The sequence below is a fragment of the Clarias gariepinus genome, chromosome 6, assembly GCF_024256425.1.
Source record: "Clarias gariepinus isolate MV-2021 ecotype Netherlands chromosome 6, CGAR_prim_01v2, whole genome shotgun sequence".
In the NCBI taxonomy this organism is placed as follows: domain Eukaryota; kingdom Metazoa; phylum Chordata; class Actinopteri; order Siluriformes; family Clariidae; genus Clarias; species Clarias gariepinus.
The window spans coordinates 28,735,061-28,757,719 of NC_071105.1; the positions used below are offsets into that span (position 1 = coordinate 28,735,061).

A 22,659-nucleotide genomic window follows, 5' to 3' on the forward strand; every position below is an offset into this window, starting at 1 on the left:
ATTTTTATCCTTTCAATATTGTCATAGTAATTTTTATTAATAAAAATAATAAAAACCTACTCAATCCCCAAAAAACAAACAAATGATCATTCCTATACGTCTTAATACATGACAATTTGAATTTCTTTTGTGTGATTTAAAACAGTGATTTATTAAAGGATCCTGTTTACTTTGTCTCTGTACAGCAACTTGCCAAAACAAATAAAGTTATCAGCAACACTGAGTGAGAAAATAGCACACAGTAACAGCTCATAACAATAATAAAGCCTCAATAACGTTTACATACAACAGAGATCAAATTTTGCATACCTGTTTTAAAAAAAACTTAACCATATCCTGCGCCAGAGTTATTCAAAACATAGTAAAACTGAATTAAAACTTTTGCCCTGATTTCATTTAAACTTTATGTTAAGAAGAGAGTGCATAACATCTAGCAGTTTTAACAAATGTCTAGAAGAATGTTTAAGGGCTACAAGGGGGTAATATACTTTAGAAGATACAAAAAAATGTTCAACGCAGCTGCAGAGTTCTCCAGATAAATATACAAGATATGAAAGAACAATTGAAAAACAGATACATCACTATAAATACCATGATATACAATCTATAATTTGACTATTTTTGTCAAAAGGCATGCTTGATTTAACACATTACACTCAAGCATTTAAATATACCTTTGATTATTTCAGAAATAACATTTATTAAAAACATATAAATATAATTTGGGGTCACATCATCATTTTGGTATTTCAAACAAAACCATGAAATAAAATCCAATCATTCATTAAATAATCTGGTCTAGTATGTATGGACACCAACCAATACTGCAGAATGCTAATCACAGATGTATACCCCTGATGATACACTCTCCTAGATCAATGTTTATCCTTCGAGTTTTAGGTATATGGCTGCTAACTGACTGTAGTGAGTTTGGACAAGTGGCAAGTTTCCCAAGTGGTTAAGTGATAACTAAGCAAATCGCTAGTATCTGCTAATATTATTTTATATTATATTAAATGAAACATTCAAAATGTAATTTTCTGTTTAGCATTAGTTTAGGACAAATTTGCCATTTCACCTAATGACAGCTACAACTGTGGCCTTTGTTTGGAGTGTAAGGTTGGCAGGGAAAAATACAGTGACTAAAGTAATGCAGTAGTAGTGGTAAATTTTAGATGAAAAATGAAAGATGTTCAAAAATCCAACTATATATAAATAATCAGAACCAATGAAATTAGGTGTGCTACAAATAAGAAACCTACACCTACACTGACTCTCTGCAGATAAGACTAAACACCTCAGGTTTAGATGAACATATTTTAAAACCCACAATTTTTATTTTTGTTTCAGTGTTGGCATTCTAACCAGGTTTTATTCCCTACAATCAGAATCATGAATACATATCCTCATTCCCATATAACACATTCACAATTTGGCAGCCAATATTCTAGTTGGTAGTTATTTCACTGTCTAGATTTATACACGATATGTACACCATCTCCACATTAAGCATGTCTGTGTTCCTGTGAGCATATATTAAGTGCACCTTGCTCAGCAGAGGACAAATCCACTCTGATTCTGAGGTAAACATTCTTACTTAGGAATAGGTGGGTGGCTGATGATGTGGGAGAAGGAGGTGACAGGGTAAAGAGCAGATGTAAGGTGTATTTGGAGGTTATTCCCTTGTGGAGATGGCTACTCTTTCATCTGGACAGGGAGCACTAGTTCTGTGTCCTCCCAGTTGTCCTGAGGCGTCTGAGGGGCACGCCGAGGGTTGCTAATGTGGGGGCAGCTGGACCCGTGCATGGCTGCCCATGGGTGTGGTTGTTTGGCTATGCAGAGGAAGAAAGACAAAAATGTAAAAAGAGAGTCTGCAGATTTAAAAAAAATGTATACAAATAAAGTAAAAGGGCTTTTTCACAAGAGGAAAAATTACTTCATACTGTGCCAGACAAGCTGAAGACTATCAAAACAACCTGGTCTTCATAAGCCAACATATAACATGCCTGTATGCTTGTGTTCATTACCATGAACACAGTACACAGTGTTCATGCCAATCAAACAAACTGAGCTTTAGGGTCAAGTGTATTCGTGCCCAGGCCCAAGTGGTTAATGTGAAAAAACCCTAAAACTAGCTAAAAAATATACCACCTAAAATGATCACATGTAAAAGTAAATATATAACTTCACTTTAAGTAACTGAAGTACATTTAGTTTGCATCTTACTGTACAGTAACATTATATTTTACCATGTGTTTTTGCATGTTTGCCTTAGTGGGTTAGGGGAACTTACCACTCCACTGCCCATGTCCATTTACTTTTTAAGTCACCATTACTCTGGCGGCCACACAGGAACGATATGATTTTATTATTAATAACACATGAATGTTTCAAACACCTATTTTGTACCTCTGTTATGACACTTGCTACTTTGTTTTTTTTGTCAACAAAGCCTTAAAAATAAGATTCTCTGACAACATTATTTTGAAAAGCATCAAGCGATGACCTAAGCTTAAAAATTTTAGATGCTCCTTTTTCTCACCTGTAGGATCTGGCAGGCCACAGGGCAGTTGCTGAAGAGAGCTACCATGCACGTAATGCACTTATAAGCCCTCTTCTTGTAGTGATTCTTGGAACGCTGAATGGTATAACAACCCATCCCGGTCATCAGAAATTCTTTTTAGCACATTGTGGATTCTGCAGATATAAAATTAAATTGAAGTAAGTAAAAGCATATATGATAAATTAAGCTTGTAAATGGAGTGTAATGGTTGCATAATGCAAGCTCTACCATGGAGAAATATTGCCCAAGAGTGGCCCAAGTTTTCCTTGTATGAAAATTGATCAATTTCTTTTATTTCGGAGAACCATCCCTAACACCAGTTATCTTTGTTCTTCTGGGTAATCTGAAATCAGTAACCTATTGCCATCAGCCCGGGAGATTTGTTACGCCAAGGGAGGAAATCATTCTTGTACTTAATAAATACAAGTGGCACGAAATCATTTAAGCACTTGCTCTAATTTATGCTTTTAAATATTTTTCAGTTTATTAGCTGTTTGGTATTTGTAACTGTATGTTACAGGTGTTTCAGCTGTTTTTTCAAATAATTGTTTCAGCCCTAGTGTTTTTATTAATGAAGGCATAAATTGACTGTTAAATTTGATAACGATATGCCTACCTCTTTGCAAGTGTTCTTGACTTAACTATAGATATTTTAAAGGAATTTGTCTTCATCAAGGAAAGAATTTATCCACTTTCGTTGTTGTCAGTTTTGATGTACCAGATTTGTCGTAGCAAATTATTGATTTGAAAGTTTCTGCAATCTGGCTGCTAGGTCTGTTGTTTTTCGGTCTTATGATGACCACTTTTACTTGCATAGGTATCTCCCTGAACTGCATATTAAGAGATCTCATGAACAGCTATCCAATGCAAATTTCAATGGCAGATCTTTTATCTCCTCGCCTTAAAAGAAGTGTCATGAAAAAGAAGGACACAGGTGGCCACAACTAGCCATTAAACTAGTTATCATAAATGTCTGTTATGGCTACACATATGTACACACACATGCACACGCCATTCTGCTATGACAATATGAGAGACAATATAAGAGAGAGAGAGAGAGAGAGAGAGAGAGAGATAGGGAGGGAGAGAGAGATTTACGCTTTGCAGAAAACATGTAACCCACATAAAAAAAAAACTAGCTGTTTGTCTGCCACAAGTCCTCAATTAACAGTAATGAAGCAGGTCCAAATAGGGCCTTAGCATATAAGTGTAGGAATATGCTACCTAAAGTAATAAAAAAAAAAAAAAAGTGTCTTAATGTCACAGACAAAAATCAAATCTCAGTCTTCTTACAGAAAATCTGCCAAAAATGACTTAAAGGACACTCCGGGCAAACAACCTAAAATGTAACTATAATACATTTGTTGTAAAAATGTCAATCCAATCTACAGGGATCATGTAGCATGTAATGGTTTGAATACTACAGAAAGCACCTTCTGGTTATGTATTTCTGAGGGGGCTGGGAGTGGAATGGGGTAGAGTTTGTCACATAGTTTAATGTTCAGGAACAAGAGATAGCTAGATGTCTACTGCTAATCACAGTGTTTTGTACATAACTTATTATAATAGAGTGAATGGATTATTCAAGATACGGGAATGACTGAATAGAGAAGCATTTTTGGGTTACTATTTCACAGTGACATCCAACCATGCAGGTTTTAGCCAGAATATACAAAAGAAGAACTGCATCAGCATCAGACACAATAATTGTTATAGTCCACCATCTTTGTACTAGCTGTACACTTATAAAAAACCTCCAAGCTTTTATACCACTTTAGTGTTTGAAAACAAAGATTTCTAACCTAGTTAGAAAGTGTTGTGACTAACATAGCAAAAGGGCTATTTTGTTAGTACTGAGGTTTCTGTTGAGGAATATATTCAGAGATTGGACAAATATAAAAAGGTTATCCACATATTATTTTGGATTAGTACTGGGTGCTATTTAATGGACACTTTCAAATGATATAAATCTAGAAGATCCTTAGTCTTTTAAAAATAAGACTTAAGAATCGCCTGATCATCTGCTATGAACCATGTGAAATTCATGCTAAACTGAAAAAAAAAGTTTATTCTCCTTAGTGAACCACACTTTGAGAAGCCTGAAATAGTCCAGGTTATAGAAGACTCTATAACACATGACACATGAAATTTAGCTGGGCCCTAAGAAGCACCAGTGACACTAGCTAGGTATATCCTGGAAGCCAGATCACCAGACATTGCAGGCAATCTTAGGATCTTAGGCAAGAATAGGTTCTCAAAGATATTCATACACCGCGTTCCAAATTATTATGCAAATTGGATATAGGTGTTATAAACATTAAATGTTTTTTTTAATTAAACTTATGGATGGTGAATGTTCCACATTATTAAGCAGGCCACATATTTTAAGCAATCTGGGAAAGAAAAAGGATCTCTCTGCTGCCAAAAAGCATCAAATAGTGCAATACCTTGGACAAGGTATAAAAACGTTATATATTTCACAAAAACTCATCATCATACTGTGAAGACATTTGTGGCTGATTCAGAGCACAGATGGGTTTGTGTGAATAAAGGCAGAATGAGAAAGGTTTCTGCCAGACAAATTCATCGGATTAAGAGAGCAGCTGCAAAAAAGACCATTACAAAGCAGCAAACAGGTATTTGAAGCTGCTGGTGCCTCTGGAGTCCCTCGAACCTCAAGTTGTAGGATCCCTCAGAGACTTGCAGTTGTGCATTAACCTACTATTTGGCCACCCTTAACCAATGTTCACAAGCAGAAACGGTTGCAGTGGGCCTAGACATACATGGAGACTAGTCTTGTTTACTGATGAGTGTCATGCAACCCGGGATGGTCCAGGTGGATGGAGTAGTGGATGGTTGGTGGATGGCCAACATGTCCCAACAAGGCTGCGATGTCAACAAGGAGGTGGTGGGGTCTAGTTTTGGGCCGGAATCATGGGGAGAGATCTGGTAGGCCCCTTTAGGGTCCCTGAAGGTGTGAAAATGACCTTGTATATAGAGTTTTTGACTTTCTTCGATGTACAAAAAGAAGGACCGTGCCTTTTGTAGCAAAATCTTCATGCATGACAATGCACTATCTCATGCTGCAAAGAATACCTCTGTGTCATTGGCTGCGATGGGCATAAAAGATGAGAAACTCATGGTGTGGCCACCATCCTTCCCTGACCTCAACCCCATTGAGAACCTTTGGAGCATCCTCAAGCAAAAGATCTAGGATAGGAGGCAGTTCACAACAAAACAGCAGCTCTGGGAGGCTATTCTGACATCCTATCCAAAAACTCCCAAGTTTAATCAATGCAAGAATTGTGAAGGCGATATCAAAGAAGGGCTCCTTCTTGTTAAGATGTAACATGCCCTGTTAGGATGTTTTTGATTTAGATAGCTTTTGATTTCAGTAAATATGACCTCATAATGCTGTAAATTCAACAAAAGCCTATTTTCAGTTCTTTACAACCTATAAAATGTTTTAACGCTGTTGTGCATAATAATTTGAAACAGTGCGTTTTTAGTTTTTTTTTTTTTTTAATAAATATTATCGTTAGGAGGTTTGTTCAATAAAATTTGAATTATACCCTAATGGTTGATGACTTGAAAATTATACTGACTGTCATTTGCATTGACTTTTTATGAAAATCAGAGAAATATCTCATTTGCGTAATAATTTGGAACACGGGGTATACGCAGGAGCAAATGATATACAGTACACACATCAGTCAGAGGTAAATAAGAGAAGCTGTAAATGAGGTATAAATTAGCTATGACAATGGCTAGCCCCAGCCCAATGTGATGTTACAACATTTTATACATAATCAGAGTGCAGGATATTTTCTTATAAATGAGGGCAAAGCTAGCCTGTTAGGGTGGGGCAGTAGGGTGTGGATTTCTTCTCAAAGTTGGTAATATTTTTTAGACAAAGCATTAATTGCTAAAGACTTTTAGATTATTTGGATTAAATATAGAAAATATAGTGACTTTCCATAGTCTGTTGGAAGTTCTCTCATCATTATTTATTTATTTGATAATAAATATTATTATTACTACTACTACTACTACTAATAATAATAATACAGTGGAACCTCAGATTGCGAGTAATGCGGTTTACGAGTGTTCCGCAAGACGAGCAAAGATTTTAAATAAATTTTGACTTAAAAAATGAGCATTATCTTGGTTTATGAGCACCAAGTATCATGTATCGCATGCGCTTCTTGTTTTGACGCCGAGCGTCATGAGATCACAACTGAGCCAAAGGTTTTTCTCTCTCTTGCGCTGCGGAATTGTGGGTAATCGTCTTCCCTGCTGGGTCTTAGTGCTCGTCTTTACTGGTATAATCAACATCCGTGCACGCGTGTACTGTTTACTTTAACACTGTGACCATGTGTGTGAGTAAAACATTTTATTTTGTGTTTGTAAGCGTGTTTGTACAGCGCGTGTGTGCGCGTGTATAAAGCAAAAGCAAGTCTCATTAGAGGGTAAAGATCCATTTTTCTCTCCCTCTTTGTATCAGCCTGTCGTGTTTTTTCTCGCCTTTTCAGCCCCCCTCCTCTCGGCTTCACACACACATACAGACACACACTCTCTGCCTTTCACAGAAACTCCGCTCTGTCACGATTCTTTTCAAAGGTAAAGTGCCGGTTCATTTAAAAAATATATTTTTTTTTACACCAGTGATTCCATTACTATGCGCTCACGCGAGTGTGACTAGTGATGTTCCTTGCTAATTTTTCTGATAAAACAGTCTCTCTTATGTGTGTGTGTGCACAAATGGAAACACTTATCTGTCGGGATTTATTTTTACTTTTTTTATAGATAAAGTGCAGGTTAATTTGTTTTATTTTTACTTTATATTTTGTATTAATTATTTTTATGTATTTATTTTTTGGGGCTGTAGAACGAATAATTTAAGTTTCCATTATTTCTTATGGAAAAAAAGTAATTTGGTTTACGAGTGTTTTGAAATACGAGCCCGCTTCCGGAATGAATTATGCTCGTAAACCGAGGTTTCATTGTAATAATGAATAACACCTTTCCCCTCCGTTTATGACACTATTACTGCTAATATATAATAGCTTGTCCTTGCTTCCTCTGTGTGGCTGAACAGTGTGCCAAAGCTGATCTGATAAAAAAGGAAATAATAATGATGTAGATGATACTATAGCTATATCAGATCAGCAATTAGACTGTTCTACCCCCCTTCAAGACACTGAACTAATTTTACTTATCTCTTCACTAAATTACCCAGTACCCCATGTTTATTTAAACAGATAATACATGAAATTACTAAGTCCCTTTTAAAAATACAAATTTCTTCCCTCAGCAATGGCCATATACCCAAATCCTAGCAGGATTGATTAAGAAACCGATCTTGATCCAAGGTTATGCTCAAACCTACATAGGAATAACATTCAGGAAATGCATCAGTAAACATTTGGGCCTCATCATAGCACAGAGACAGCGCTAGTTAAATTGGTAAATGACTGTCTGTTAGTCTCTTATCAGGGTTGTCTCCTTAATTGTGTTGCTTGACCTTAGTGTAGCTTGTTATAGCACTGATTATACTGTACTATTCCTCTTGATAGATGTTAAGGAAAATGTAAAATGAGTTAAGTAAACAGCCATCTCCTGGCTTAGGCCCGATTTGACTGATTAGGAACTAATACAATGTTGATTTAGTTATTGCCCAGATTTTAAAAATTTCCACCACAGATAAAAAATTTTTGCTACCATGCCATACTGAACTCTAATTCCAGACAATCACCATATGATTTTCTACAAATCTCAAAATCATATTTTTTGGAAACAAACTGGAAAATGTGGGACATGGCTTGGTATCCTATCAGTGGCTCAATCATGCTACTGTAAGTAGTGTACAACCCTGCAAACACAAGCTATATATACATATCTTATAGAAGTTCTGAATGTTTATACATGACAAGAGAAATTTAAAGCATACAGGTTTCTTAATGCTTACAACTTAGTTGGTGTAAACTTTACATTTTGTTTTACAATTACATCATTAGGGGTGCTGAACGATGTTATATAGCTAAATGTAAGGAGGGAGCTCCTCTCATCTTACTTCAGCTTCACACACACATGGCCATGTGCGCACACACACGCACACACACACGCACGCACACACCAGAGACACTGCTCTGTCGGGATTCTCTTCAAAGGTAAACTGCAGGTTGATTTGTTATATTTAGTATTAATTATTTTTATATTCATTTTCTTGGGTTGTGGAACAAATCATCAAAGTTTCCATTATTTCTTATGGGGAGATTTGCTTTGACATATGAGTGTATTAATATACAAGCACACTTCCAGAACAAATTATGCTCGCAATTCTGGGTTTAACTGTATTTAGTTTGTTTTATGGATAAATAGCTGCCAGACCTGCCAGAGAAGCTCGCTTAACGCAGTGGACGAGAAGTGAGGGTTCTGCCAGCAGCAGAATCGTAGTAGTTTAATCGTCTCCTCAGACTGCAGTCCTCAATGATTTTCTTCATATAGTTGGCACACACAAATAAGACCTCTGTCACTGGGTGCTTTAGAGAAATGATGGGAACTGCAAGGCTGGATTTACCTTATGGAAATTGGTAGAGCAGGATAACCTAAAGAAAGGTTGTAGGTAAAGAGAAATAAAAGGAGTATCAGTTATAAGCTTACAATGTAAACCAATGTCTTTTTAAGATTTTGCTTCTGCTTATTTAAAAATTATTTATTTAGACTGGGTTTGCATTAACATTATACTGTCAACAGTATGTACAGTGCTTATTCTGTTTTTCTGAGAGTGAGGTAACCTGCTAGTAAACGATCACCATTAATTGAGGACTGCAAGCGTGATGATACATCACAACATCTCACCAGCTGAGACACTACTGTATAAAACTTATTCATCTCTAAATACTGGTACTTAATAGGGGGGCCAGGGCATTCATCCAAAGCCACCAGCATGAAGGTAGCTGGCACACTCAATTTTAGCAGCTGTGTCTTTTCTGCTAAACCTATAATCCCCAAAAAGGACATCATGTACATTTATGATGAGGTAAGCATTGTAAAATAGGGATTAGATATGTTGGGATGGGCAAGATGTGCATTTATGCAATGAAACATTTAATATAACATTATAATCTAACTGTAAATTAGTAACAAGCTTATATTGCATCTGTAAAACAAGTTGTTAAACAGTTTAGGCAGCTAATCACCCAAATGTTTGGGTGTTGTATTAAAATGATATTTGAAAAGACTACACTGTCACACCAGTCAACTTGTCAAAAACCTTCGCTGCTTGCACTACATGAAACAAACATGGTTAAATTGACACACCCTGGCTTTAGCACATCAAAAACATATTTCTTAAAAGCTTACCAAGGTTGGCATACATGACAAAAAGGTTGAAGTACTGCTAAATGATGTCGGCCATGCTCAGGTACCTCCCTCCTTAGCAAGTTAACCACAGCCAGCAAAAGGTGATTACTAAGTGTCATATTTGTCACAGACCTTTAGTCAAGAATATGCAAAAGAGAGGGAATTAAAAAATACTCAATGTGTAAAAACAATGTGTTTTAAGCAGGCAATGTTTCTATAAAACATTTACACTACAGTAGAATAGGCTTAGGCTTAGGATAGCTAGAGGTAAGCAATGTCGCAAAATATGATCACAATATATGATGAAAAATATGTTCTTTTTTTTACTACAGTCCCTAGTGAGTTAAGACTGATTCCCACAACTGAGCCTGCTTTTCTGAGCAGGTTAGCCTACTATCAGACAAGTAATTCTTTTGTCAATTTATTTTGAATTTCACTGCTTTTGCATCCCTCAGTGATTCCACACACCTTTTCTTTTTTTCTTCAAATGTAGTTTTCTTTCTCTTTAGCTCAAACAATACTTTGGGGTAGTAACACTACATGTTCCCAAACATAGTCAAAACGCTTCAGCTGAATGGCCAATACTGGAGGAAGCTTCTTAATCAGGAGGTGTTTCAATGTATCAACCTGTGGCAGACACATAACATAATAAATGAAAACACAATATAGTTCTTTTTTTTCAAATGTAGACAAACACTTTTTTCTTAGTGTAGTTCTGGTGTAGTTCCTGGCAAATTCTGACTTAAAGTTACTTTTATTCAACCAGCAAGTTTTTTTTACTGGAAATTACGCAGACTTCTTCTAAAAGATAATAAGACAATGTACAAGAAGCATCATTGTGGAAAAAAATATTTCTCAGCTTTTATTTACATTTGAACAAAAAGTGTCATGTCTAAAATTATTCATAACATTTGCAAACTGTCACAGTTTATAGGAAAATCCAAAGTTCTATACAATTCCAAATAGTCCAGGCTGTTCTAAAGCATCCTAATTACCCTTATTCATTGGGAACAGCTGTTTTAAGAAACTCAACAGGTGAAATACAAAGGCTTTCTGCTGTTGGTTTGTGGACAGTCATGGCTAAGACAAAGGAGCTCACTGAGGACCTGCAGCTGCACACTGTAGCTGCTCACAAGTCAGAAAAGGGCTATAAGGCCATGTGTAAATGTTTCAAAGTTCCAGTGGCTACAGTGCAAATATTATAAAAAAATACAAGACTTTCCGCACTGTGAAAAATCTCAGAGGACGTGGTCAGAAGCCAAAAAGTAACACCTGTGCTGGCCAGAAGGATAGTGATCACCAAGGATCCACCACCAAGGCCATCCTGATGAATCTGGGCTCTGCTGGTGGCAACATGTCAAGGCAGACAGTTAAATGGACACTGCACACCGCTGGATTTAACGAACGCAGACCAAGGACGACACCACTTCTTTAGATAAGGCAAAAAATAATGCTAGTTGAATAAAAGTAACTTTAAGACAGAATTTACCAGGGGTATGAATAATTTCAGGCTTGACTATAATTGTACGTGACATTGTGAGGGCTAATGAGGTAGACCGGTTCTTTAATAAGTTTGATAGTCCTGTCCCTATTGTTACCACTGCCTGTCCACTTCTTACTTTCCCACTTCCTCAACTACAGTCTTTACATCTTGCACCCTGGACCCTCCCTGACCTCTGGAAAACATCTGCCTCATCCCAGTCCATAAGAAAAGCTCCCCTCAAAAAGAAGGTTTCAGGCCAGTGGCATTGACTTTACACATTATGAAGACCATTGAGCGACTGATTATTAGTCAGACCTCTGGACTGTCATGTCATGTTTTATTTGGTTTATATATTAGGGGGGCACTGGTGGCTCAGTGGTAGGTGTTTCCTCTGACATGCGGAAGGCCCGGGTTCAATTCCCAGCCAGTGCGCAAACCCGGATAAAATGGGAGGGTTGCGTCAGAAAGGGCATCTGGCGTAAAACCTGTGCCAAGTTGTTGTGCGGAAAGGATATTCCCGCTGTGGCGACCCCTTGCCGGGAGCAGCCGAAAGACCAACAACAAGTTGTAAAATGCTTTAATTTACAAATAAATTAGGACTCTGTGATACCCTAAAATTCATCAACTTAAAAAACAAGTAAACATGTTTAAATGTGAAGAAATTAAGTACCTTCTTGTTGCACTTCTCACAATGATTAGCATTGGCTCCTTCCAGCAAATCACCCTTAACATACTGAAACAACAAATCTAGGAGGTTTTGATGGTTTCTGATGTCAACATTCAGTGTTGTGAAGGATTCTACCAAAATATGAATATGACACAGTTTTATCTCCAAATTATTGTAATTAGAGAGGATAACAGACATTAAACTTACCTGTATGGACAGCCCTGGCAAATTTTCTGGTCTGCAAATGAGCCACCCAGGACCATGCTAGGATGCCCAAGGGCCTTCAATGCTTTATCCAGGCTTTCTACCAGAGAGTTAAAAAAATCCAACGCACCATGGTGCTCTCTCAAATTAACTGCCTCCCCCCATAACCTGTACACCAAACATTGTATAGGGTTGCTACCTTTAATTTGGGGGATGGCAAAAATATTTCAAAATAATAATTTGGTAAATGCCTTAACAGGCAAATTAAATTAATCCTTTAATCAACCCAGTATCATACCAAATGTCCACTAAAATAAAGCTATGTGATAAAACACATTTAAAAATAATTAAACCAGTAGTAGTAATTGTGCATGTCTGTATTTTACCTCACTGTCCTGCTTTTCTTCTCCAGACATATCATCATCCACCACACTGGCAGCACCCTCTATGGCCAGAATCCCATTTCGAATAAATGGAATCAAGTACAACTGCTGGGACACAGAGTTCATAATCATAAGTTTCATAAACTACAAAACATAAAATTTTGTAATTTCTTCATTAAATTATATAATAATGTCCTTGCTTTTCAGGCTCTGAGGCATTTATAGAGTGGGAATATCTCCCACAACAGTAAACCTTGGATTGTGAGCATTTCTGTCCGTGCATATAAGAACAGTACGTGCAGCTATAGACAGGCTCTAAAAGCTGCTAGGACCGAGCATCTAAGCCAACTGATAGCAAAAAAACAAAACAATCCCAGGTTCTTATTTAGTACAGTGGCTCGCCTAACAAAACCTATGATGCCTGCAGAGAGTATCCCATCATACAGTTGGAGAGCCACTTCTAAATATTATTAATTTCTCATTATATTTAGGTCATGTCCCTAAAAGTTGGCAGTTATTAAACATCTTCTTAAAAAAACTCTAATTTAGACCTGAATAAAATAACAAATTACAGACGGATTTCAAACCTCAAATGGGCTTAGCTTTTTGGCTGAAGATACATGGAGATTGTATGAAAGTTCAGCCCAGATGAGGTCTGACGGTCGGCGATAAAACATCTCAGATAGCGCTCCAGTTGTTGGTTGGTCTGCTCCGTCTGACCGTTAGTCTGTGGATGGTATCCCAACGATAGACTGCAGGTGGAGTCGATCAGACGGCAGAAGGCCTTCCAGAATTTGGAATCCAGCTCGAGTCGCCTAGAGAGTGCATCAGCTTTAGTTTTCTAGGACCCCGGGTGGTATGATAGATGAAAATTATAATTTTTAAAAAACAACGCCCATCGTGCCTGTCGGGGATTCAGCTGCTTCAGGTTCCTGTTGGTTTGACGGTCCGTCCAGATGATGAATGGCTCTCTGGCGCCCTGGAGCCAGTAACACCTTTTCTCCAAAGCCCACTTTATGGCCAGCAGCTCGCGGTTCCCTACCCCGTATCGCTGCTGAGTGAGGTCAAATGGGATCACAAGGCTTTCATAATGTCCAGTGGGGGTGATGAAAGCCGTCTTCCCCTCATCGCCCTTTCTGATGCGCACCAAGTTGTAGGCGCTCCGAAGGTCCTACTTTGTAAAGATGGTGGCACCAGAGAGGGCGTCCAGGGCTGAGTTAGTAAGAGGCTTCACAAGGCTTTCATAATGTCCAGTGGGGGTGATGAAAGCCGTCTTCCACTCATTGCCCTTTCTGATGCGCACCAAGTTGTAGGTGCTCCAAAGCTCCAACTTTGTAAAGATGGTGGCACCAGAGAGGGCGTCCAGGGCTGAGTTGGTAAGAGGCAATGGGTGTCGGTTTTTGATGGTGATGTTATTTAGCCCCCGATAGTCGACACATGGGCGAAGTTCGCCGCCCCTCTTTTTCACGAAGAAGAACCCCGCGGCGGCAGGTGAGGAGGAGGGTCTAATGGTGCCTTGGCGGAGGGCGTTGGTTACGTACTCCTCCATCGCCTGAGCCTCTGTAGATGTCAATGAGTAGAGGTGGCCACGGGTTAGCACCGTGCCGGGTTGGAGATCTATGGCGAGGTCATATGGGCGATGTGGAGGAATGTGGGTGGCTCCAGGAGATGAGGGGGTCATGTTGAAGGAGCCACGGATGTCCAAGGATGATGGGAGGAGAGGAGATGGTGGTGACATGAAAACTGATCTGTTCTTGATGTTGGTCGATGATAAGAGTGATGGGTTGAGTTTGGATGGTGATGGGACTGGTGGATAGGGGCCGACTGTCGACAGATGTAATCCGAACGGGCTGGGATAACGCCTCAAATTTTACCCCCCAATTAAAAATTTTTTTCAATGGTGTGTAGCCGACCCGCAGTAGGCGCAGAGTCCCTCTTTAAATCGCCGCTCATGTTCTGCAGCGGTCAAGAAGGCGCTGATTAATGCAGAGGGCTAGCTGGATCAGACCCTCCAGGGTGGCAGGAAGCTCTCGTCCGGCGAGTTTCTTCCTTAATACGTGACGCCAGCCCTTCGAAATAGGATGTCCGGAGTGTGGCGTCTCCCCAGGATGTCTGCACCGCGAGGGTTCGAAATTCCGAAGGGGGGAAGGGGGTTTGGTGCGGCGCCGCGACGTCTTGGACGCTCTGGTGCAGAGTAGCGATCTCTTCGCTTAGCTTATTGATAAGTTCGACATGCTGATCCACCACCTCGCAAAGGCGCGCATGGTCTGCTGGGTTTACCGCGGTGGGCTCAGTCATTCTGTCAGTGAACTAACCTGAAGTGACCAGAAGACTTAGCTTTAGCGGTTAGCCCTTTGTAGCGTGATTGGTAAACCCAAACGCAGAAGCAAGCGAGTAGGCAGGATAACCACGCGATTTGGTCTAAGGACTCTCACCAAAGGGGAAAAAGGGAAAAACACAAATTTAACCCGTGTCCTATAACACACACTCAAATCAGAAAGCAAAACCCAAAGAGGTAAGTACTCATGAATTGGTAGACGAACAGCCTGAACCGACATGGGCCAAACTCAATGACTAAGCGCTAAGCCGTAGTTTGTTTACTCCTCTTATACTTCCTGGTTTGCGACCGCCTTACTTCCGGGTCCTAGTGCCGGTCGTGTATTGTGTGTGCATTACAGTTTTACTGTAAAACTTTAATTTGTATCTCATGCACTTAAACCACTTGATGTCGAAATTTAAGCAGGCTAATAAATGCGAATTAAAATATTAAGCAATTTTTTTTATTTAAAGTTTGTACCATTTATGCTAGACAGTTATTTACACTACAAAATCTTACATGCCTTGACAGTACATTTCTGTGAGAGCGTCAATGATCTGCTTAAGATTCTCTACGCATCCAACAGCAGGGGCCACAAGGAGTTCAAAACCAGCATTAAAGGAGGCAGGACTGCTGCACACTGGGATTGCCTGCTCAGCAGGGAACTTTCCAGTTTTAACACACTGTAGGAATACATTAGATGCTGTGAAGATGAAATCATCTACAGTGGTGTGAAAAACTATTTTCCCCCTTCCTGATTTCTTATTCTTTTGCATGTTTGTCACACTTAAATGTTTCTGCTCATCAAAAACCGTTAACTATTAGTCAAAGATAACATAATTGAACACAAAAGGCAGTTTTTAAATGATGGTTTTCATTATTTAGGGAGAAAAAAAATCCAAACCTACATGGCCCTGTGTGAAAAAGTGATTGCACCCCTTGTTAAAAAATAACTTAACTGTGGTTTATCACACCTGATTTCAATTTCTGTAGTCACCCCCAGGCCTGATTACTGCCACACCTGCTTCAATCAAGAAATCACTTAAATAGGAGCTACCTGACACAGAGAAGTAGACCAAAAGCACCTCAAAAGCTAAACATCATGCCAAGATCCAAAGAAATTCAGGTACAAATGAGAACAAAAGTAATTGAGATCTATCAGTCTGGTAAAGGTTATAAAGCCATTTCTAAAGCTTTGGGACTCCAAAAGTTAAAGGGCTTTAGTTGAGAAATATGGAATACTGGGTGGATCCGGAGCGCCGCAGGCAGCTGGAGCCGGTAGGTGACAGGGTTGATCTGTAGTTTGATGCGGTATGGGCCGATGAATCTTGGTGACAGTTTCCGGGATTCTGTGTGGAGATGGAGATTTTTTGTTGAGAGCCATACCTTGTCACATACCTTATACAACCGTCCCGGAGGGTCGACGGCGGTTTTGGGTGATGTAGCTGGCGTTGGTACGTTGGATGGTACGGTTGGCTTGCCTCCATAGCCGTCGACACCTACAGACCAACTGTTGGGCCGAGGGTACGTCAACCATAGCATACCTCAAATGGGCTTAAGTTGGTAGCCGAGGAGACGTGGAGATTGTGGGACAGTTCTGCCCATGTGAGGTAGCGGGCCCAGGAGCGCTGGTGATCAGAAACAAAGCATCTCAGGTAGCGCTCCAGCTGTTGGTTGGTCCATTCCGTCTGACCATTAGTCTGGTGGTGGTAACCGGAGGACAGACTAGTGGTGGAATTGATCAGACGGCAGAAGGCCTTCCAGAACCGGGCGGTGAACTGGGGCCCTCTGTCCGAGACGATGTCTTTGGGGAACCCATGCAGGCGGACTACGTGTTCCAATACCAGCTCGGCTGTGTCCTTAGCTGATAGGAGTCCAGAGAGGGCCACCAGTGAGCTGCTTTGGAGAACCGGTCGACGATCGTGAGGATGGAATCTTCCCCTTTGGGAACCGGCAGGCCCGTGATGAAGTCCAAGGCGATGTGCGTCCAGGGCCGTCGAGGAATGGGAAGAGGTTGGAGCTCTCCGGGGGTGGGTCAGTTTGTATCTTTAGCCCTGGCGCACACCGGGCAGAATGTTCTTCTTCATGGAGGGCCACCAGAACGCCCACTTCACGAACAGCAAAGTTCTTCGGTTTACGGGGTGTCTGGCGACGGGCGATGAGTGACCCCACTGAAGGACCTCAGCTCTTAACGGTTGGGGCACATAGAGTCGTCCAGGCGGCGCACCTGCCGGCCCGGCCTCCGCAGCCTGAGCCTGGCGAACCCTTGTTTCTAAATCCCATTGGAGGGGTGCAATGATGCATGAAGTTGGTATGACAGGCACGGGGTCTGACAGATGAAACTGGGCATTATTCTTTGAACAGTTGAACGATGCATCCACCTCCACAACAAACGGTTGGTTGGCATCTGGATAAAGAAGAATAGGGGCAGGGGTAAAGCGGTGACAGAGTTCTTTGAATGCAGAGATGGCAGCAGGCGTGAGTTGGAAGGGATGAGATGAGGGCCTGGTCAGACTGGTGGTGCTGCAACTGTACTGTAGCCCCAGATAAAGCGACAGTGGAAGTTCGCAAACCTAAGAAACCGTTGAAGCTGTTTGAAAGTCCTGGGTAGGGACATAAGGAAAATGTAAAAAAAAATATATATATATATTTATATATATATTTAACATGTATGATTATACAAGGAATAAATGGTACAGTACCCGTTCATGTCATCAGAAACTCTAATGCTCCATCAGCATTTTTCATGTCTCTCTAATTACACAATGTCAAACTCAAATGCATTCACAGCCTCTTCTGTTGCCTTTCTGATTACTGTAATGTTGGAAAGTGAGCCTTCCCTTCAGTCTCAGGGCGTGACCACTTTCAAGCAGGTTTTTCTTAAGCCTTTTATTGATGAGTGGCTATGACTAATCCTTAATTGGTACAGTATAGTGCTGCAGCAAAGTTCTATTACAGTAAAAATTAGCCGTACTTAAATTAAAGCCAGTGTTATATAGTCATCTTTTAATTTCTTTTCTCACCTTATACAACATCAGATTCCATATATCCACTCGGCAGCTTATGACTAAAGTTAAAAAAATAGGCTTCTTGTCATTCAAAGCTCACTTTCTTCCTTGAAAGGTACAGTGTTATATATAGAGCCAAATATTGCATGGATGCATTAGTTAGCTCACGTCACATCGATCCCCTGAATTTGAGAACAAATTGTTAAAATATTCAAGTACTCTACTGTTAAAAGGAATGCTTAAGTGTTCACCTACTGCATAGGTAAGGTCAGAAGGTTGCTTCCAGAAAGTGATCAAAGTTTTTTCTAAATGCACTAAATATTGAGAATGTTTAGCTCTTTTTAAAAAAAAAATCATCTACACACTGTGAATTATCTTGCATTTAGAAGTTCTAACTTTAGTGTTTCCTAAACCAATCAAACAGGTAGCCAAGCTGCTCTGGTAAGAAATCCCAGGCCAACTTAGCCAACAGGTCATAGACATTCTTCACAATGGCCTCATGCTTACCAGCCTAAAATAAATATAAGAAAACATTGGGAAAACAATCCTTTAGCAAAGTAAAGGTAAGAAGAAAAGGTAAGAAAAATACAGTATATTATTTGTCTCTGTGTCTGCGTGTGCGTATGTGTGTGCTTGCAGAGTTTTAGGCAAGTTCGAAAAAGTAAGCTAGAAATGCTTTAAAAATATATTTATTTAGTTGTTTATTATATCAATTTACAAAATGCAAAGTAAGATGATTAACCAGTCATACCAAGCAGGTGCCAATAATTATTAATACGGATATTAACTGAAACAGAAACAGCTGTGTAGGAGATTTAAAATTGGGTGGGGAACACCCAAACTCTACTAAGGCACTAAGGTTAGGTTGTAAAAGACAACCTGTAGAAATATTGTTTTATGTCACAACATCATGTCATACACCATGGCAAGACTAAGCACAGCAAGTATGACAAAGGTACCAGAAGAACCTATGTTCACCAGTACACTTAGTAAAACCTAATCATGTTGTAATAAAGTTGTTTTTCTTACAGTACTGTGAAAAAGACTTTAACAAAAAATGCCCCAGGCAAAAATAAAAAAAAATAAAAGAAACTTTTATGAACAGCACCAAAGAATAATAAAATAAATACAGTCAATATGTGGTGTAAAAACTCTTTGCTTGAAAATATTAAGAAGTGTTAGATACAGGTGCAATAAAACAGCTGGGAGGTTTTACTAAGCATGCTGGAGAATATGCCTTCTATGCTGTAGTTCTTCTGGTAACTTTGTCACACTCAATCATTTCTATTTTCATGCGAAACCCGGCATTAGGTCTTTTTTTCATCTGAAAACTTGTCCAACATGTAATACTATTTACACACCACCACACACACACACACACACACATATAGATACACGTATTCAGCACTGTCTTGATCTGTCCACTATATTTCGCAGAGGATATATTATGTTCAATCTTTCTTATATAACTTTCTTTATTTTTTCTGAAACAATATGAGTTTTATCTTATTCACATGTTCTTCCTACCTGCATTTTTCTACTTCTGTCTGTGGGTTGCTGTGACAAGTGAATAACTCCCGTGAAGAACTATTTTTTATATATATATATATATATATATATATATATATAGATACTGATTTGCTGTTTTTATATAGTGAGTCAGTCAGCAAAAACATTATGACTACTGACAGGTGGCATAAATACCACTGATTATTTCATTATAATGGCTAAAAGACACCACTGTGTTGAAAGCAGAAATGATGGGCAAGTCTAAGGAGTTATGAGTTACTTTGACAAGTTTTTAATTGTGATTAAGTGGGTAAGAGCAACTCCAAAACTGCAGCTACTGTGGGATGTACTTCACAATAGATGGGTGGCCATAATGGCTGTTTGCTGTGTGTGTGTGTGTGTGTGTGTGTGTGTATGTATGTGTGTGTGCATGCATAAAACGGTATACATGGAAAACAACACAAGCATTGCTCCAAAATGCTCCTATGAACAACTTATGAGCAAATTTAACTCCTATTCAGCTTGGTCAATGAGACCCATTGTTGTCTCTATAAAAAAAAGTTCAATTTAATTACTTATAGATAAAGTACCTTGGCAGCCCAGATGTTGTCCAGGTCCTGCAAAGTAAGTGCTTTTTCTTTTATTATGAAGCGCAATATGTTCTTTAATTTATCTACATCTGAGGCTGGTGCAAGCTCGTCTTCACAATATGCATAATGTAATAATAATAATAATAAAAACAAAAAGCAGAGCACAACCCCAAAAAATGAATAAATAGACAAACACCAATAAATACCACCATCCGTTCTGCAGTCAGCCACTCCTTTTCCTCTGGTTTACCATAGCGATGGGTGTAATATGAAATACTTAAGATCACCTTTTCACTTTATTTAGTGCATTCATTTTTCTATTAAATTAAGAAATTAGCAATAACCTAAAAATGCCACATGTTTTATTTGGTTTATTTGGTACTTCTAATACTACTCTACTACTGCTAATTAGAACCAACAGCCCTAATGTTGACCTGTGGTCACTTACCTAAAGAAGTTCTTCAAGGAGTTGATTATTATAGAAAGAGCATCATTTTTGGCCTTATTTTTGGCTTCCTTTTTAAGTTCTTCATCTGTGAGGTTCTTCATCTGTGAGGTTCTATAATTTCTATTATAGGCAAGTAGAACTTCTTCACTATGTGCAATATTAGGCCTCTGAGTGGCGCAGTGGTAAAGTGCTCGCCATCCGGAGATCGCTGGTTCAAACCCCGGGTGATGCCGTTTTCCTCTCACAGCCGGAGGCACAGAGAGAGCTGATTGGCCGAGCTCTCTGAGGGGGGAGGGATGATAGGTACTCGCGCTTCCACATTAATCACGGCTCTACAGCCAATCAGGGGCGTGTGTGAGCTCGTGCACGCGGAAGGAGCGGCTAGCGCTTTCCTCCGAGTGTGTTACTCTGCCCCTAACAGTGCATGAGCAAGCAGTTCGAAAAGATGCGGTCAGCTGGCGTCACGCAGTTCGGAGGAAACACGGGATAGTCTTCTCCCTCCCGACTGAGTGGTAGTAGTAGCCTTAATGTGGGAGACCGGGGGGGGAATTGGCCACGACTAAATTAGGGAGAAAATTGAAAAAAACCAAAAAAATTATAATAACACTATGTGCAATATCAAAAACTCATAACACTGCCCAAATGCCCTATAGGGAGAAAGTAATAATAAAAAAAAATAAAAAAATGAAATATATATATATATATATATATATATAATTGCCTCCTTTAACAGCATATGAGATAAACTTTCTGTAGACCTAAACATCTTACTTTATGAGAGCTGCAATAATTTATGGGACATTAAGTGTCTGGCCACCCATAAAACGACCAGCCAGCCCTGGATGGACATAAAGACAAAAAGTTCAATGAATATTGATGAAGAATGCAGAAATATTTAAAAAGTTACACATTACATCTTTGTACTTTACTTGGACACCAGTGGCGGCTGCTCTAAGACTACAAGGGAAGCTCCGCTTCCTCTACTATGTCAGAAAATAAATGCTCATATATGCACTGTCGTATTTATACTGGTTTTAATAAAAGTGCGCTAGAACGCGTTCAACTTCATGACTAGCTCGTTCAAAATCAGGTATTTATTGTAGATTGTTTGATGCAATTTTCTTGTCATACATTTCCGTGCAGCACAGCGCGTTAAACCCTCCTGAAGCCCAGCTTCACTGGAGCTCTATGGGCAGGCACTGAGGAGCTTTTTTCACTGCAGAAAAGCTGGAAGGTAATTGGATAAATGCACCAAAATCGTCCCTTCCAAAGAAGGTCAGCTTCTCTGGGAGTGAATGGAGCAGTGGGCGGGCCAGGATGCTGGGCTCCCGCATGATGATTGGAGGCGCTGTTTCAAGGGGGGAACCACTTTTTTGATTGACAGCATGTCTTAAGTATACATCAGTGCTACAGACATTCAAGTTTAGTCCCATGCGGATTTGCAGGTGAAGTGGTACAAAGAACTGCTGCACTCTGTATTGTTTACTGGTGATATAAACCATTTTTGTTTGTACAAATCATTCTTTAAATACAAAAAAACTTATTATAGCGTTCTTGACTTTGCTTCTTGTTTCAGCATTGTAAAGTTAGTTTGTTCATAAAATTAAAGTAACTCGTGGAAGTGAAAACTAGCCAGCTAGCAAGCTGTGCATAATGGCAGACGCAGACGGTGCTAATATTGTTGACCTGCTTTTGGCAAAACCATTTAGTAGTCTTCCTTACGAGGAGAGACTCAGAATTAAACGGCAGGGCAGACCAATGCTCAAGATTGAGCTGGTGCAAAAATCAGGAAAAAATAACAGGTCTTTTCAGCTCTCCTGGTATGACAAGGTAAACTGGCTGACTGGAAGAGCTGGCCATGCCTTTTGACGAAACCTTCTCAGAAAATGGGATGTGTTTGGTCAAACGTGGGTTTTGGGGATCTGGGTAACTTTGACAGGGCTTACAAAAGGCATAAAAAAGTGCAAAGAACATAATGAAGTTTATGATGAAGGCCTAATATGAGCCTCCCCTGTTTCAAAAGCTAGCAGCCGCCACTGTTGGACACATCTAACTTAAGTTATATAACCTCTGAACCTACTTTAGGTAAATGAGGGTCTGGTGGGTGTGCAAAGAGCTCATC

General features: G+C 39.5%; 1 long non-coding RNA gene across 1 annotated transcript; it reads right to left on the bottom strand.

The window, feature by feature from the left end:
• Nucleotides 1-430: 430 nt before the first annotated feature.
• On the bottom strand, nt 431-9,164 carry LOC128527065 (uncharacterized). Its single transcript, XR_008360832.1, has 3 exons — nt 8,954-9,164; nt 2,543-2,697; nt 431-1,832 (listed from the first exon to the last, which is right to left on the bottom strand). It is a non-coding gene; the product is annotated as an uncharacterized LOC128527065 (long non-coding RNA).
• Between the last annotated feature and the right edge of the window lie 13,495 nt (nt 9,165-22,659).